This window comes from Elephantulus edwardii, unplaced genomic scaffold (genome assembly GCF_000299155.1).
Source record: "Elephantulus edwardii isolate Elephantulus edwardi_28Jun2011 unplaced genomic scaffold, EleEdw1.0 scaffold00156, whole genome shotgun sequence".
Taxonomy (NCBI): domain Eukaryota; kingdom Metazoa; phylum Chordata; class Mammalia; order Macroscelidea; family Macroscelididae; genus Elephantulus; species Elephantulus edwardii.
Genome location: NW_006399906.1, coordinates 1,214,042 through 1,224,411, shown reverse-complemented (window position 1 = coordinate 1,224,411; position 10,370 = coordinate 1,214,042).

Below are 10,370 nucleotides of genomic sequence, written 5' to 3'. Positions count from 1 at the left end.
TTTCAAGAAGAGTGAATTGAGGGGAAGGGAGTTGGTAAACTTTCATTAAAATTAATACATTTTTTAAAAAAGTAATTTTTAAATAAAAAGGAAATATTAAAGAAACAAGCCAGAAAAAAAGTAGGAATAATTTTACATCTCCTTATAAATAACTATCAAATTGCTTGGTTTGCATATTTGTTAAACAAAGCGTTTAACATTTCCACACAATAGAATCTACATTCAGAAAGGAAACAAACACTATTGTGTTGAAACAGAAGAAGGGAGTATAGCCTCAAACACAGAAAAGGCCAAGGACTTGGGAAGAAAGAAACTGAAGTAAATGAAGGATTTTAAATTTATTCTGATGAGAATGAAAGTTTTGCCACTATTAGGCCAAAAATACATCAAACAGTCCTTTACAGAAATAGGCATCTCTGCTTACCTCTACCTGGGAAAATGTGACTGTCCTCAGATTAAAGATATCACCTTAAGTGTTGGACAAGCCATGAAAATATGATCATAAACATGAAAAGAGTTTATTTATTAGATGTTATACTAACTAAATTGAATCTTTGAAGTATCAATTTATAGCTGTCATGTTGGTCTTCAGAGAGAAAGTAAGTAATGAGTACCCTTTAGCTCATTAAATAGGGATCAAAATATGTTCTTTTTTAATGTTCTGTCTTTGATTAGAGACTTAAATGGAGAGAATGTTGACAGTAAATATAAACCAACCTCTTTCTGTTAGCACCATAATGCATTTCCTTCAGAAGCTAGAAACATCAAAAATAAGATTGATCCTCTATAGTCAGTAATCTGTAAGCCAATGAGTCATCAACAATTTTCTTGTCACTTTTGAAAAATAACATAGAAAGATGGAAAATTCTTTGTCAACTTGTTTGAATGACAGATCCTGCACTCCTGTGTTCCCTTCTCTTAACAGAGAAATAATGGGAAAGAAGAGCAGGGATTGATTTCTAACATCTTTGTATTGCTTTATGAAGAAACGTATTCCACTGATTTGTATTCTCTCTGTTTACATAGGACTGCCATCTTTTGGTATTCAATTGGCCTTCCACATGGGGCCCTTGGTCAACAGCAAGAGTAGGACAGACCAGGCATTCTTCCTTCAGTTACACCAATGGCAATAGCAGCCATAGCAGAAGCAGATGACCAGAGAGATCTGACATGAGACAGAGCTGGCTGCTACACCTCCACTAGAGATAAGCTAAGAGCCTTTGTCCAAGTTTGTTGAACAATTTGGGGGGATGAGGGAGAGCCAATATTGGCAGGACTAAGGCTCAAGGCTGAGGTGCCTGTGTGCATATTTCAATGCCATCCTGACTGTAATCTGCTACTAATCTGGGTTATAACATTTTTATTAACCTAACATGGTTCTCTCTGGTCTGTGAGCTCTCATGTTGGATTTTGAACCCAGTAAAGCAGTAAAATTGGTGTTGAAATGAGTAGAAAGAAGTATGAGAGCATTAGAGACATGTCTACCTCATAGGAATTGGTTATGTGTTATTGATACTGTTGACAGGAACAGTTGCTCCCCATTGTGAATTAAGTAAAGGTCAGACATGGCCTTCCACATGTGGCCCTTGGTCTTTTCACATTTGACTTTAGAAGCCAGATTCAATGCAATAGCTCCAGACTCATGGAACGGTTTGATTTTGTAAGTCTAAATAGTTAGGGGCTTGGGAATTAAAGCTAAAATGATTACTTTGCTTATATTAAAATGCAGCGGAAAGTTGAGACAACAGCATAGGCCCCAGGTCATATGCACACTGTGGGAAAATGGCCTAAGGGTGAAGCATGAAGTTGAAACTCTTAAATCCCTGAAAGATTTATGTGTCAAGGCGTTTGTTTATTTAACTTTATGAATATTGCTGTTTCAGGGGTATTATTGTTCTTCATATAGTAATGTTAAGATATATTGTATAAAGAAAGGTTTTTCTTTGTTAAATCTTAAAATGTATGATATAAATAATTACCAGATAACTTGAATCATGAAAGCTTGCAAGTCTTCCCTGAGGTATGCGGCAATGAAGAGACGCTGAGTTTGGATATGTTCCATCAGCACTGTTGACCTAGCACGTACAGACAGCCAGATAAGCACAAAATGTTGCTGGCTTTGAGAAGCAGGGAGTCATGAGGATCTCCATCTTGTTGATTTGGCTCACGTGGGGTACAAGACTGATCGAAGGGACAAGTCAGTCTGGAACAAAGAAAGAAGTATGGATTCCTGAGTTTGAAGCTGATGTCCATTTGCACCTTACCATGGATGATTTGAGATGAGCTGACCAGAATCCAAGAAGATGTCCTATGATGTGAGCTAGTGTTGATTGCTGCAGTCTGGCGTATTGTTCTTACTGGACCTTGCTTATAGATGTAAATGCTAAATGTTCTAACTGGAACAGAAGATTTTTCTGAGACAGGAACATACTTTTTCTTCAGAGTACCAGGCTGCTTGCTCCTTGGAGGCAAGGATTCTGAGACTTCGTCTGACATACTTTGGTCATGTTGCAAGGAGAGACTGGTCCTTGGAGAAGAACATCATGCTTGGGAAGGTGGAGGGCAGGCGCAGGAGGGGAAGGCCCTCTGGGAGGTAGATTAATTCGGTGACTGGGGCAATCAGGATGAGTGTGTCGGAGACAATGAGATTGGCACAGGACAGAACAGAGTGTAGAGCTGTTGTATGAATCACAAGCAACTTGACGCACATAACAACAACAACAACATAGGTTTGAAAGGAAAAAGTAAGTTATGAATTGGTTATTTAAATGGTTTTTGATTTGTATGCAGAATAGATCATCCGAGATGCTGGGCTGTATGAAGAAGAATGTGGCATCAGGATTGGTGGAAGAGTCATTGACAACCTGCATTATGCAGATGACACAACCCTGCTTGCTAAAAGTGAGGAGGACCTGAAGCACTTGCTGCAGAAGGTCAAGGACTGCAACCTCCTATATGGATTGAAGCTCAACATCAAGAAAGCAAAGATTCTCACCACTGGGCCAATTGGCAGCATCGGTATGTATGGTGAAGAGATTGAGATAGTTAACAGTTTTAGTTTGCTTGGCTCCACAATCAACACTCTTGGTAACAGCTGCCAGGAAATCAAGAGACGAATTGCATTGGGAAATTCAGCTGTGAGGGACCTGTCAAGAGTACTGGAGAGCAACAGTGTCAGGCTGGAGACTAATTGCGCCTGAACCGAGCTATAGTCTTCGCAATTACATGCTATGCATCAGAGAGTTGGACAGTGAATAGAGTTGATAGAGAGAGGATTGATGCCTTTGAGCTGTGGTGCTGGAGAAGAGTGTCAAATATACCATGGACTGCTAGGAGAACAAACAGGTTTGTCCTGGCGAAGGTGAAGCCAGAATGCTCCTTGGAGTCAAAGATTCTGAAGCTTCATCTGACATACTTTGGGCATGTTGCAAGGAGGGACTGGTCCTTGAAGAGGGACATCATGTTTGGTAGAGTGGAGGGGCGGCGAAGGAGAGGAAGACCTTTGATGAGATGGATTGATTCTGTGACTGGAGCAGTGGGAATACGTGCGTTTGAGATGGCTAGTTTGGCCCAGAATACAACAGCGTTTAGAGCTCTTGTACATAGCGTCGCTATGAGTCGCAAACGACTCGATGGCACATAACAACAACAACATCTAAAATGGGGGAGATTAAGGCATGATGCATGAAGATGATGGTTTGCATGCTTTCATGAATACAGTTCCTATTATGATTGTCAGGGGAAATCTGGTTCTTCAAATGTGAGAGTGATAGCTAGGAAAGCCAGGGGGTGATTTCTGGGTGTCTAAGGTTTATCATTCAAAACTTCTTTCCTGACCAATCATCAGCTGTTCATTTTGTGTTGAAGTTTTTATTGTATTAAGGAGAGAGGATTAAGATGGAATACAAGCCCCACCCTACTAGAGGCTTATATAAGCTCATGGCACCTCAGTGCTAGCTCTCTCTCTCTCTGGGACATTCACTTTCCTGGGACACAGCATCCTGCTGTGTCACAACTGAGCATACACAGGATCTTAAATAATTGCTCACCAGTTTCTATAAAACTATCTGCAGTCATGTGAGGTAATTCCCCTGATGGGTCTGAATCTTCCAGCAAACCAGGCTCCAGTGGAATTTTCAGAGTCTCTTCTGACATCCATTTGGTATTTTCTTTTTCCTCTGTCTTTGTAACAATTTTTGCTTACTTCATGGATGATAGCTTTGATGTCATCCCACAATTCATCTGGTCTTTGATAATTTTTTTTCTGTTAATGTTTTCTAATAACTACCTTAAAATGCTACCCCCCCCTTCCTTTTGATCATGGTATCAGAGGTTTGGATTGATTTGATGGTATCAGCCAACTCCACTCCTTTCCTATCTGCTTATTATGGGTTGATTATTATCTAAATAGTTATGATCATGTTGTCATTATTGTTGCTGTATTTCATCAAGTGGGAACTAACAGCTGATCCCTAGCAGGTTTTCAGACTTAGTTATTTGCAAGAGAGAGATTGCCCATCTTTCTCTTACAGAGAAGTTTGTGAATTCAAATTGTTCGCCTTTGGATAGGCAGCACAACTCCTCATCTCTAAGCCATCAGAACATAATAACTTCTCTCAGTTTATATAATCACCTTCCCTACTGAGTGCCATTGTGGAAACAAACCTCCCCAGAGGGTAGCCTCTTGATACATGGATATTCATTTTCATGTGGATAAGTTTCCCAAAAATAATAAAGTCTTTCAGCTTAATTCTTGGTCAGTTTTTTGGTCTTTCTGCAAAGCTGAGAGACTTTCCCCACTGGATTTGGACCCAAACAATCATTAATAGATAATCAAAGGCTGCCATTTCCCCCTCTTTCCCACTCTTATTAATCAATATTAATCAACTGTAGACTGTATATATTTGCCTATTCCACATCAATCCACTCTTATTGCCACCACATTGGAACAAACTCACAGCTGATCCTCTAGCAGGTTTTCTAAAGGCTATAAATTGAGCAAAAGGTAGATGTGAACTATCAAAGTCTTTGGGTTTGAAGCACAACTCGCTGTGACTGTATCTCCAGATCTCCCTACTTCGTTCAAATTAATGTTTTCAAATTTCATTCATGTTTTAATATGTTTTAGGACTTCATTTCTCTTCATAACAGTAATATTTCATTGTATGTATACACTGTATTTTGTTTGTTAAGTCATCCATTGATAAGACATTTTGCTTGTTTCACATTGTCACTGTTAGAAATAATAGTGCAATGAACATACAAATTTGTGTTACAACTCTGTGTGTGTGTGTGTGTGTGTGTGTGTGTGTGTGTGTGTTACAACTTTCAATCCTTTGGTTATATAGCGTAGCTTGGAATTGCTGGCTCATCAAATTATTTCATAAAGTTGGTTATCCTAAGAAAGGATTTGGCAGTGAAGTGAATGATTTATGATCTTGTCCATTACTTGGTTGTCATTAAACATCACTAATTACTATAGCAATAAGCTTCAACATGGTGAAGACTGAGAGGATGGTACAAGATAAGACAAAGTTTCAATCCATTGTTTATATGGTTGCTATGAATCAGAGTCGACTCAAAATCATCTAACAAAATCAAAACCAACAGTGGTGCTATGTGCAAGCCTTTATGTCAAAGCTGTTTATTTTGCATCTTGGATTAAAAATTTCTTTATAGATATATGTATTTCCATACCTCCTCTTATAATTGGAAAACTGCCTTTTGTCGCACATAATAATAGAGTCTACACTTAAGGATAGAATTACACTTTAATAATAGAATAATAATAAGAAGAAGAATATAAATGAATGACACAGTATTCACATTACAATGGAGAATTCCCTTAATTCAGATATTCTTGCCTTTCAAATGAAGTGAATAAAATGATGAAATATTAATTTCTCTTTCTAGAACCACACAATGTAATAAATTGTTAAGTGTTTAGCAGACAAGCCCATGGTGCTTCAGCACTGATAATTTTATCATCAGAGTTATCTATTAATTTAAGGACCATCAGTAGAGACATGTTAATTTTTTCAAGCTATAAAATGAAATTATGGTTGCTTTATGGTAATGGTCTTTTGTTATATTTAAGCTATTATATATCTCTTTAAGTTTGTAGTTGCTGTTATGTGCCATTGAGTTGCCTGCAACTCATAGTGACCCTATGTTTAATAGGTGTGGACACTGCCCTATCCTGAGCCAGTCTCACTGACTCTGACACACATACACCAATTTATCCCAGTTACTGCATCAATCCATTGCATCCAGGGTCTTCCTCAACTGTACTTTCCCTCCACCCCTCCAAGCATAATGTCTTTCTCCAAGGGCTGGTCCCTCTTGGCCATGTGTCCAAAGTATGTGATACAGAGCTTCAAAAACCTTGCCTCCAAGGACAAATTTGGTTTCACCCTCTCCAAGACAGACCTGTTTGTTCTCATGGTAGTCCATGGTGTGTTCAATACTCTTCTCCAACACTATAACTCAAAAGGAGCAATTCTTCTTCTGTCATCTTTTGTCATTGTCCAGGTTTCTAATGCACAGCCAGTAATTGCAAAGGCTATGGGCTGGATCAGGTGTACCTTTGTCCCTAGACTGACATTATTACTCTTCAGTACTTTGGAGAGGTCCCTAAGAGTAGACTTCCGCAATGCAATTTTTCTTCTGATTTCCTGACTGCTGGTGCCAAGAGTGTTAATTGTGGAGCTGAGCCAGCTGAAATTGTTAACAACCTCACTATCTTCTCCATCTGTCATAGTGCTGCCAGTTGGCCATGTGGTGACAATCTTTGTCTCCTTGATGGTGACCTTCAATCTATATTAAAGACTACATTTCTTAACTTTCTGCAGAAGTACTTCAAGTCTTCCTCAGTTTCAGCAAGGTGGTGTCCTCTGTATCTCACAAATTGTTTACAAAATCCCATAAATTAGGAAAATATAAAAGCTCTTTTGAATTCCACTGAAAATCTTTTGGTGAGAAGAAATCTCTGACGTCAACCCAAGCAAACATTCAGAGGACTGTTCTTAACAGTAGCTTTGTGTTCAAGTGCCATAGGATTCAGGAAACTGCAGTAACAGAAATTAAAATAATAGTTGACTTCTCTAGCCTTATTGTTGCACTCCTCATACCACAGGTTGCTAATGAGCCTTTCTCTGATTCTGATGCTGTATTATTCTTTAGAAAATCTAGCTTCTTGATTCATTTGCTCCACATACAAACTGAAAAGGTATTGACAGAGGATGCACCCCTGATGTGCGCCTTTTCTTGATTTTAAATCACGAACTATCTCCCTGCTCTATTTGGACAATAGCCTCCAGGTCTAAATATAGGTTTCTATTGAGCACACTTAAGTATCCCAGGATTCCAATTATTATCTACAAATTGTTATGATTCACACAATCAAAAACCTTTCCATAATCGATAAAGCACAAATATACATCCATCTGATATTCCTTGCTTTCAGCCAAGATCCATCTTACTTTTTCAATGATATCTCTGGTACCAATGAGTCTTCTAACCCAGCTTGAATATCGGGAGGTTCTCTCTCGATGTATTGTTCCAATTTTAGATGCTTATTAAATAAGATAAAAGACTAGAGCCTTCAAAATGGATTACATCTTAACATCAAGGGAGGAAAAAATCCTCACCAATGGACCAACTGCCAACATCATTAGAGATGGAGAGAAGATTTAAGTGGTTAATGATTTCATCTTTCTGGGATCTACAATAAATACTCTTGGTAGATGCAGTCAAGAAATTTAACAAAAAAGAAAAGAAAAAGTGTGGCTTTGAGAAAGTCTATTATAAGGGACCTTTCCAAGGTACTGAAGAGCAGAAATGTCAGTTTGAGGACTAAGGTGTTCCTGATACAATCTTTAGGGTTTTCAACTGCTTCCTATGCAATGAGAAGACTGGGGATCCATGAATACTTAATTATGCTCATGAATAACTGACACTTGGACCAGGAAACCGAGATGAGAAGAGGACAAGGCAATTGCATGGTTCAAAAATCAAAAAAGGAGAATGTCATATCTTCATATCTTTTCAATCTATATGCAGAACAGGTCATTTAGGAGGCTGAACTTTTTGAGGAAGAATATGGCATCAAGATTGGAGCAAAACTCATCAACATCCTGTGTTATGTAAACAACCAAACCTTGCTTGTTGAAACTGAGGAGGATCAGAAGCATTTGCTGCAGAAGGTCAATCACTACAGCCTTAAATATGGATTGAAGGTCAACTTCAAGAAGACAAAGATTCTCAGCACTGGACTGATTTACAGCATCATGATAGATGGTGAAGAGATTGAGATTGTTGAGATTGCTTGCTTTCACAAGCAACACTTTGGCACCAGCAGTCAGGAAATCAAAAGACGAATTGCACTGAGAAAATTGCAGTCAGAAAAAAAAATTGCAGTCAGAAATCTCTCTAGAGCATTAAGGAGCAATAATGTAGCAGGAACATATGAACAGGAGCCAATGATAATGAAAGAGGAAGTGGAAGCTGCATTGAAGGCATTGGCAAAAAATAAAGCCCCAGGAATCAATGGGATACCAATTGATTTGTTTCAATTTACAGATGCAACCTTGGATGCACTCACCAGTCTCTGCCAAGATATTTGGAGGACAGCTGTCTGGCCAATGGACTGGAGGAGGTCCATATTTGTTCCTATTCCCAAGAAGGGTGATCCAACTGAATGTGGAAATTATCAGACAATATCATTGATATCACATGCTAGCAAAATACTGTTGATGATCATTCAAAAATGGCTGGAACGGTACATAGATAGAGAATTTCCAGAAGTTCAAGTAGGGTTTAAAAGAGGCGATGGCACCAGGTATATCATTACTGATGTCATATGGATCCTGGCTGAAAGTGAAGAATACCAGAAGAATATCTATTTGTGCTTTATTGACTATGCAAAGGTGTTTGACTATGTGGATCATGACAAGTTGTATCTGACATTGAGAAGAATGGGAATCCCAGGGTCCTTGATTGTGTTCATGAAGAAACTATACCTGAACCAGGAGACTGTTGTGTGAATGGAGCAGGGGAGCACTGCATTGTTTGGAATTGAGAAGGGATGTATTCTGTCTCCATACCTATTCAATCTATATGCTGAGCAAATTATCTAGGAAGCTGGACTCTATGAACAGAAATATAGCATCAAGATAGCAGGTATACTCATCAATAACCTACATTATGCAGATGACACAACCTTGCTTGCTGCAAGTGAGGAAGATCTGAAGCACTTGTTGCAGAAGAATCAAAGAATGCAGCCTTCAGTATAGACTGTGTCTCAATATCAAGAAAATAAAGATTCTTACCACTGACCCAATAGGCAGTGTCATGATGGATGGAGAGAAGATTGAAATTGTCGACAGTGTCATCTTGTTTGGATCCACAATTAACACCCTTGGTATGAGCAGTCAGGAAATAAGGAGATGCATTGCACTCGAAAAATCTGCACGTAGGGACCTTTCCAAATTATTGAGGAGTAGAGATGTCAGTTTGAGGACTAAGGTGCATCTAATTCAGGCCATGGTCTTTCTGATTACCAGCTATGCATCCGTGACCTGGACAGTGAATAAGGATGACAGAAAAAGAATTGATACCTTTGAGCTGTGGTGTGGGAGAAGAGCACTGAACAGTCCATGGACGGCCAAGAAAACAAATAGCTATGTCTTGGAGAGAGTGCAGTCAGAGGCTCTTTGGAGGCAAGAATGATGAGGCTTCACCTAATATACTTTGGACATGTTGCTAGGAGTTGCTATTCCCTGGAGCGGAACATGATGTTGAGAAGGGTGGAGGGTCAGCGAAAGAAAGGAAGATTCTCAACCCTGTGGATTGACAAGGTGATTGCTGCAAGGGGCTCTTGTGTGTCAGGAAATGTAGTATAGTGCAGGACATAGTTTCAGATCTTTTGTTCTTAGGGTTGCTATGAGTCGTACTCGACTCAATGGCATGTAACAACAACAACAACAATAACAATGAAGCAGGAGTTGCAACTACTCTGGAAACTCTATGACCTTTGGTAAATGTCGATAGTTACAGAAAGTCTTTATATCTTTTGTTCATATGGTCACTATGAGTCATGCTCCACTCAGCAGCAATCAGGAACAACAGAAACTAAGGAATGCCTGATCCATGCCATGATATTTGCAATTACTTGCTATGCATCAGAGAGCTGGACAATGATTAAGGATGATGAAAGAAGAATTGATTTCTTTGTGTTTTGGTGTTGGAGTAGAATACTGAACATACCATGGACCACAAAGAGAACAAACATGTCTTGGAAAGGGTGAAACCAAGTTTCTCCTTGAAGGCAAAGATCTTGAAGTTCTGTCTCATGTACTTTGGGCATATGG